Raw genomic sequence first — 9659 nt, forward strand, 5'->3', positions numbered from 1 at the left:
ATCTGATGACTAGATAGGTGTGGAGTCGTTCAGGTCCTTATAGGTGAGGATAAAAAGTTTAAACAGGATACAGTGAGAAACACCGAGCCAATGTAGAACTCCCAATGGAGGGGTGGTGGAGACATGGTCAGATAGGGCAAGGAAGATAGTTTTAGAAGCTGTGGTTTGGTGGGCCAGAAGTGTATGTCTGCATGGGGGATGATACAGTCATCAGGTAAACCAGAAAGGAGAGGCTGTAGTATCAAGACAAGATATGACTAGGGAATAGACAAGTATTGAAGCCATTTGAGTAGGGAAGGAAGGTTGGATTTTCCAATACATTGTGGATGAAGTGGCAAGGAGGAGGAAGAGTATTGATCATATTCCATGAAAAAAATTGTCTTATTTTCTCTATTTGGTTTCAAGGAGTTAAAGGAATGAGTGTTCAGATTCAGTTGAGTATTCTAGGAATCCTGCAATTTGGGACACAATTGAAAATAATCTGTCTGTAACAGATAGGTGAACCGTTTATTGGTTTGGACAGGTAACAGACTGAATTGTGTCTTGTGTACTGATTGCACTGTCTGTCACTGACCACCCCATCCCTGCTGAGGGATAAGCACATGCCACCCCTGCAGAGGAGATGCAGCACTCGGATCTGTGAGTAAGTTGTTACAAGGCAATACCCACACTCTTCTGGTTGATTGGCTGAGAGCAGAAGTCCGAAGAAACCAAACAATCCAATCAGAAACAGCTGGAGTAGCTTAAGAGGGAAGAAGCGGTGAACCATGAATAGTTGTTGACAGTTTGGAGTTTTGCCAGGTTTTGTGTGTGGAAGCAGTTTTGGGAGAGTAGGAACTGTGTGAGCGGCAGGAGAGTTTGTGCTCTGCCTTGTGCTCTGATTACACATCATTTATGTGACAGATGCTCCCTGGGAACTTGGCATACATATGGGCTGAGATTCTTGGAAGAAGAGATTGTTGTGCATGCTGTTTGACCACCTCATTTCAGAACTGATGTATATGTGTAAATAAAGTACATTACAATTTGAATATGCCCAGAATCTGCATCACTAATTTCTCCTCTGTTGAGAAGCCGTCTTGCAAGACCCTGAATATCAGCTGCCCCATGGCAGAGTGGCAACACAGGTGTAAGAATGGGACACAGGTGCTATAGGAAGGGACATCAACATTATCTAAGGTACTTGTATGGGTCCCCACTACTCTGATATCTGTGCACCTCAAGTTCTATAATGTATTTATCCTCACAACAAGCCTGTGAGGTAGGGTAATGCTATTACCCCCATTTTACAAATGAGGAACTGACGCATAGACAAATAAAGCTTATGTCTAACCTGGGGTGCTACAACAGCACAGACACGGTGCTATACTGCTGTAGTGCTCTAGTGTAGACACTTCCTATAACAACAAAGGGATTTTTCTGTAGCTGCAGGAACTCCACCTAGTGACAGTAGCTAGGTCAACAAAAGCATTCTTCTATCCACCTGGCTTGTGCCTATGCTATGTGCCTCACATCCCTGAGCTCCATAATTATGTTGGCCAAACTTTTAAGTATAGACCAAGCCTTAGTGCCCAAGTTCGCAAAGGAAGTCTGCGGCTGCACCGGGCTTTTGTCCTAACCCCTGGACCAACCTTCTCCTTTAGGATGTGTGGTCCCTCTGACTATCTATTGTGCTTGTTGAACGTGTCATTGCTATTTGCCATTTGGCTCGCCTTAATTACTTACTAGCATGATAATTCCATTATCACGGTAATGGATCCTTCACTTTGGGTGTGAATTGCTATTCCCATCCTTTCATCAGTACAGTATTTATCTCTTACGTTTTCCTCCTAAAGATGGTGCTATATTAAAGGTGAAAAGTTGGCACAATAATGGTGAAGACTAAGTGAGTCTTGCTCACAGGTTACTGAAGAATGCATTTGCTCAGTCACATGATTATTTTGGGGACACTGCATTTCTTCAGGATTTCCCTAATAAGAATAAACAATAACCTAATGAAAAAAGAACCACACAGTCTATTTCCACTAAGCCAGACACTACCCATGAGCTAAAAGAGGAAATGGGTTAATTCTCCCCCCACCCTCCCAGTAAACCACTTTGCTTTGCAGGTCTCTATTTGGAAAAAAAAAAGTTACTCCACCGACAAGTATTTAAATGTTCTCCTCTTTCTTTGATTGGGTTCACATTCTAAACTTTTCAATATAGGAACAATCTCCTAATGTTCCCATTCTGTGCTGTGACGCTGATTGTGTGGGTGTGAGACTTGTTATAGCAATTTAATATATAATCTGCTATTACCAGTATTTGGGCCTTAAATGGCAAACTTGCAATTTAAATAATAACTCTTTGAAGACTAAGTGGCAATAGGGAAATCAAAGAGAATTGCCTTGAATACATTAGGTAACTATCCAGTAAAGGCACTTAATTTTTTCCTTTAGTTGTGGAATTATTTTTTTATAATTAAAATGTAGACCTTAGCCAGATATCAGACTTTACCCAGGGTATCTTGCACTATGGACTTTTGGGACTGGAATTCAGTAGAGTTTTCACCTGGAATTCACTGGCTTATGCACAACCTATACACACACACACATGCATCTGCACATGGCACTTTTTGCATAATACCTAGGAAGGCTGTTGCTAGCACCTAAGACCTTCACATACAGGAGTTGCTGCAGGAACTAACCATGTTAGTACAAGTGTGCATAGCTTATGTGGAGCTGGTAGTCTGAAAATCAGTCCCTTTGGGTGTAACAACTGGGCACAGAATAAACATTCCCATCAACTTTGTAGAAGAACTGTACCAAATGTGGAAGGTGGTGCCTACTTTTGTGGTTTCTTTTATAATTAATTATATTTTGAAAACATATACACTGCAGTTTCTGACTAAGAAATTAAAAATGAGTCATATCCACAGATGGTTTTATCTTGTCCTCTGTCACACAAGATCCAGGTTTGTAATGGGAGCATCTTGATAGGATGTTCATATCTCTCATGTGGATGTTAACATTGGCATCCAGACATTTAAAAGGGACATTTACCTGCCTAACTCCTGGCTTCTGCAGCTTGATGTGAGGTTTGGATGCTGTATTCGAACCCCATGTTTAAAAATGAGACTCTCAACATGTGTTACTGCAGATCTGGAGGTTCTCTGGTAAATTAAATGAGCAAGATGTTTAAATTATCACAGGCACATAAGATTATTCCGCGCTCTCTCTCTGGGAGTTAAATGTGCATTATGGCTCTCTCCAGAAGAAGGCTTGTTCTTATGCTGAGTCGACTCTACCAAATATGGGCAAAGTGTGGATAAATGAAACCATTGGGAAATAGAAGGAATGTTTCTCCTCTTCACCCTTCTTGGGAAAAAATATCCAGGTGCATGGCCAGCAGCTTTAATTTTCAATGCTAAATAATAAGAATATGTCATTGCCATCTATATAATATCCCTTATATATACAGTACTGTAAACAGTATTATGTTTTCCCTGTCTTTTTTACTCTAGTCTATACATTCTTAGTTCCAATAAGTTCTCATAAACACAGTCAATCTCATATTCCAAATCATTTTTTGCTCTCCTATGAACTCAGCTAACTTCTGTTCTCAGTTTTTCCAAGATCAGGGCATCAAAAGCCAGTCATTTTAATTCCTACCTGCTCTGTTGGAGGTTTGAGCAGTGCAAAGCTTTGGCTACATATTCCCAGAAGCCATGCGACGCTCACCTGGTTTGGGATTTTGTTCGACTCCAAATTCAGATTTGTTTAAAGACTGAGAACTGTACCTATTCATGGTTTTGCATTGCATCCATGGGAAACTTGATAAATGAATCAACTTAAAACTAAGTTTTGCTCTGACTTTTTGGAATGTGTTTTCTAACCCCAACTGAATTAAAACCAGAGCAAAATTAGAGCAAACACCTTTAAATTATTATTAATTATTATTCAGTTGTGCTTATAATAATATGCATGCATGCATTTTAAAGACCATCAAAATCTCTAAGGAGAGCAATTAAAATCTCCTCCTCTTGATTTTAAAGATAATTGCCCTACAGAAATTAAATGTGGGTGGCTGCTGACAGGTTCAATATTGCTTCAGCGCTTCCACTGTTAAAAGCCTTGGATTTACATATAGCTCATGGTCTTCCCCATTGTCAACAAGCATAGAATGTCCTTTGGTGGTGAGCCAGTGGGATTCTAGACTGCTGTTCCCACAAATGAGTAGATTGTTGAATTAGTGGGAGCAAGACTTGACCTATCCTGGGAATATCATTGAAGGAAAATGATTTAATGATGGGTCAAATTCAGCACTAAATTGCACTGATGAAAATCTAGATGGTGTGGTATCAGTGGATTTACTCCGTAGTTACACATACATAACAGAAATCAGGATTTGACCTTATAACTTTAGACCAAATTTTCAAAATGGGCTCATGCTAGGCATTGCATTTGAGCATCCAGTTGGCCCAATTCAGGAAAGCACTTCATTATGTATTTAACATAAAACTTGGGTGGGAGTTCTATTGATTTTAAAGTTAAGCAGAGGCTTAAGTATTTTCCAGAATGAATAGGAGTCCTAACAGCCTGTCACCTAGTTTTCACGGTACCAAATTTTCTGGGAATCTAAATATTTGATGTGTATGCAGCAACTGCATTTGAATGTTCTGATCAAGCTGAAAGACTCACCCATTTTTTAATGCACAAATTTGATTTTGGGGCTGCTCCAGAAAGTTAGGAAACTAACACTGGGGCCCCAAAATTACAGATTGCTTTCAAAATTGTAACGACAGATAACACATTTCAGACTCATTATACTCTCAGTCAAGCAAGGCCAAAAGTTTCCTTTTGGATAGAGTATACCCTTTGCTTTAGGATTAGATTTACAGAATTGAATTTTTCAATATTTTATGGGAGAATCTAGTGTTTTGTTCTGTTTCTCTTCTGAACACAATGCATTCATGGCCTGATACTGCAAAGTGTCAAGCAATCTCAAATTCTGCTGAAGTCAATATGGTGATATATGCATTAGAAATGCCTTGAGACTGTTACATAGAAGCTTGCTGGTAGCATTCAGAAGCTCACAGTACCTAGCCCTTGGTTTTGCTCCCCACCTTTTATGTTGGGAGCACATGAGAACGCAGAAGTAAACAAGGAGTGGGATGCATCATGAACAAGAAAAGAAGAGAGGTTAGGAGCAAAAATTAAAGCTAGTACAGATGAGTCTATCAACAGAACATACAGCTTTATTTGTACTGCATTTCTACTTCCGTGGTTTTTTTATTTCTCTCATTTTTCAGTATTTCTTGCAGCAACTGAACAAGAATACAAAAGCTGATACAGTGTTGATCCCGTCTCATGATCGCTCTTGCAAAGGCATCTATGTCTTTGTCCCAGTGGAAAGGATTGGATTTTGTAGCTATCACCACATGGCAAACATAAAACCATACTGAATAGTGTTTGCCATCTCTTCCTCCTTAATATGCTATTGAGTATATTTGACTTCTTATGATGCATTCCATATTTTGCTGTAACTTTTTAAAATTATTTTGTTTCATTTTCAGAAAATAGAGGGACCGTTATGTTATCAGTTATTTATATGAGTGATTTGGTGATGAAATTGTGAATATAATTGAATTTCCTGGAAACCATGAATTCAAATGAGGGAACAATAGAAGAAGCAGAGTGATTAAGGAATTGGGATTCATTCGTTGTACATCATTACAGCAGAGGCTTTGTCGCTGGATTCCATGCAGATGGAGTCACTGAACTATAATTATATTTCAGAAAATGAAAGGGGACAAATATTAAAAAGCAATAAAACAAATTAGGCGATTTCTTGAGGGACAGGATTATTACAGACTGACTATATTTTGTTTTGTATATGTTCCAAAACTCTGGCAGTTTAAATTGCACATCCATGCAAACGCAGTTCTTACTGGTATCAAAATCTTTATTATTTCACTGTTGTTATCACATTCCCTTTGAACTTCCAAATTGGCAATTTAGAAAATTGTGATTTCTCATTTTATTTTAATAAGGAGCTTTTAAAAAACCTTACTGTGATAAGGCAGTCCTACCTGGAGTGCTCTCCTGTGGTACGCTGTGGCATGCCATGTGCACCTGCCTCAGTTTCCCCTTTCAGATATCCCATGGCTCCACGACAGACTCTCCTGCCTCAATAGTGCCCATCCTAAGGAATTTTATTCAAAAACATTATAGAAATACAGATGCAAATCATGGAGACTGGAGCAAGTTGCTGTGGATGGTAGGAGTGGGAAGTGAGTGGATGAGGAGCCTAGGAAGGGATACCAGTACTGGGAGCTAGTGGGTGGGCAGGGGAGAGACAGATTGAACAAAGAGCTTGGAGGAAGGAACCGGGACAAGCTGGGCAAGAGGACAGGGGTCAGGAGCCAGGGAGTGTGTAGGGCAGAGACTGTGTATTTCAGATCTGATCATGGGATTAAAGACATTATCATAATGCATATGCAGAAGGGGGCTGAATTAAGGTTCCATGGGCAACCTTAATTCTGGCATTTCCTAACATTTGAATGCTTGACTTTGCAACCTTAATAATATTGTTCTAACGAAGTTAAACATATATCAATCAAGGGCTTTTCTGTTCCATAGTGGATGATTTGAAGTTCAGGTTGCCTTTTTTTGGTGAGAAGGTGGGAAAGCCTATTTGCATATCTGGGGCCATTCAGCTCTCAAAGGGAAGGCTGTATGAGAATGAGTGGAGCACAGAAGTGAGGAGTGGCTGCTTTTCAACAGAGGCACATTAGTGTTAATCCATAGCAATCTGACTTAGTTTATAAAACCATCCCAAGGCACCATGGTGCTGTTGGTAAAGAAATGCCAATCTTTGCAACCTTCTTGGAGTTACCACTCTCCTATCCTGTGGGGAAGAGAATATTGGACTGCATGTTGGGGATCTCAATACAGTAGCCACTCTGTTAGTGGTACGAAAACACTGGCTGAACTGTAGCAGAAAAGGAACTGGCCAGTGGAGCACAGGAGTTCATGGAAGTCCTGTTTGTTACATGACTGAATGACTCCAGAGCACAAGAAACCTGGGCACATGTGAAGCACAAGCAAACAAAGGAGCACCAGTCACTGAACTCCGATAACCATCTTCCACTCATTGAAGTGGTCATTTGGAAAGTCATTGCTGATAGCACATCTAAACGTAAAATGAGTTCTGCTCCTTCTCTGGTGTGAGCGCCTCCTGTCTGAACCATAGGAAAACGCATTAAAAGCAGAAAAAATGCTGGCTCTGGGTTGAAGGAAATGAAGAACATTTAAAAAAATATTTTGTAAAAATATGTGTGAGAGAGAGTGTGAGAGATTTTGATAGCAGAATGCACATGATAATGCTGTCTTTGGACCAAATTAATCTCTGGCCTAACTCTTTAAGTCAAGGGAGGTACAGCAGGATTCGGGTTAGCCCAATATATTACACTGGCCTATTTTGCCAATCTATCTCAGTAAACGCATTGCCGGCGTGAGACCCAATTGTCGCATCCAAAACTAAGGCAAAATGATTGCAGCCAAACTTTGTCAAGTATATTACAGGTATTTCATTTTTAAACTTCATGTGAATATTGCGCTGGTGAAAGGTGCTGGCTGGCCGGTTTTAGAGATGGAGGTGGTCTCCTCTTTAGCACAGCATGGTGGTAGCATGGAAAATGCAGGGAACTATTGCTGTGGCAGATGGAGCTGGCCAATTTTTTAAAAATCTTTTTCCTCCCCAAAATGCCCCTTTTTTCAAAGCTGAAAAGTTTTGCAGAAGAAAAAGTCTTTTGAAATTTTCCATTTTCCCCAATAAAACACAAACATTAGAAAATGAATGTTGTTTTGGTTTTCCTTTTCCCTTTTTCTTCCTTTATTTCCCCTTTTCAGTGGTGAAGAGGAAAAAAAGAAAAAGAAGCAGGGAAGAGGGAGAAAAAGGGTAGAACATGACTTTTAATGAAAATGTTGACAGAAGTGTTCAATCATGGAAAATAATTTCATTCTGCAGATTTTTAAAAGGAAAACAACTTCTAAATTTTTCCTGGAAACCTCTTACTTATTTTTTAAACCTGTTCCAATGGACAGAGCTGCAGCTTGTACACCCGTGGCTACTCCCCAAAGCCCTCTGATCTAGCAAGCAATCTGGAGGGCCTGAGCAAAACTCCCAGAAGCCTGAGATCAGACATGTCTGTTGCTGGCTGGTCCAGTCAGGAAATGGTTAGGAGTGTTGATCAGCACCCATCTCCACTTACCAGCATTACAATAATTGCATGAGCGCATTGTTGCCACAAAAATACCTGTGAGGAAGTTATTTATTTTTATTCATGTTTATAGCATCCAAAATGTGCATGGTGTTTTAAGGCTACACACAAGATATGGTCCCTGCCCCGAAGAGCTTACTATTGAGGGTTATAAGGGCTCAAGATCCTAATTACAAAGGAGAGACCAAACCCTTTAAAAATCAACAAATAGGTAAGAAAAGACTTAAATGAACAGCAGATTTTTTGCTTTGATTTTTTTCAGGTACATTTTACGTACTTTAAATGTAAAATTAACTGAAAACCATGATGATTCATTGTTCTTTGTTTTTTAATGAACAAAGCACATTGGTAACATTTTGAGTTCATGGTTTTATTGAACAAAGAGACCATAGTTGGAATAGCCTCGCAGCATCCCGATTAGCACTCTGTTTTACCCTGAAAACGACCTGGCCTCAGTTCTCACTCATGACCTAAGAGCATCAGTTAACGGGTCTCCTGGGTGCCAGCATACGGTTGGGAGCTACTGTAGGTTTGGATGTGGTGCTCTGCACTATGAAGGAGTTCAGGACTTTTGTCCCCAACATTGTCACCACAGGGCCACCATAGTCCCACAGGACTTTTGTCCCCAACATTGTCACCTTTTGTACCATCAGGTGAATGCTCCGATTAAAGATATACGTGGGTCAGCTCCTCTGCCAGTGTTGCTCCATTGTCACCAAGTCAGATTTTGAAGTGAACAGAGCCGTGCTAATTTACACTAGCTGAGGAGCTGACCCAACATGTTCTGTGAAAACAATTTCTAGGTTTGAAGCTATCAGTGGCATTATCAAGGAATCATTCTCAAAAGATGTTGCTCTGGAAACAATTTTTAACTCCTGCCCGCAAGCAGCGGTGTAATAAGAATGTTAATACAGCTCAGCGATCAGGTGGAATTTTGAGAGTACTGCATTGTGACAGTGCAATTAATATTTGATTGTATACAGCTCCTAGAGCCCAGAAGGGAATCATTATTTTGAAAAGTGGCAAAGTGATCACAGCCACAATTATAGCATATTAAGCAGCAAAGGGGCTCCAAAGATGTAGCTATCTAGATTCAGAAAGTTTAAAGGGAGCTTTAGGTCATATTTGGCAATTCTTAGTGGGCTGGCTGATAGCGGCTGGCGGACAAAAGCTAATTAAAGAGGGGTTGTATGTTGCTTCTGTATATTAAGCTTGTGCTTAAACAAAACAGCTGATTACAATTAGGGGTCTGTTGGCCTTCTGATGTCTTGTCTCTTAAACTTAATGGGATTCAGTGATTAATTGTATCGAGGATAATGTGTTGGAAAAGAGGACTTGCTGTGCAAGATCAGGCTATTGGTCCATTTAATGCTGCATCCTACAGCATGCAGTGGCC

Source organism: Malaclemys terrapin, chromosome 8, assembly GCF_027887155.1.
Source record: "Malaclemys terrapin pileata isolate rMalTer1 chromosome 8, rMalTer1.hap1, whole genome shotgun sequence".
Taxonomy (NCBI): domain Eukaryota; kingdom Metazoa; phylum Chordata; order Testudines; family Emydidae; genus Malaclemys; species Malaclemys terrapin.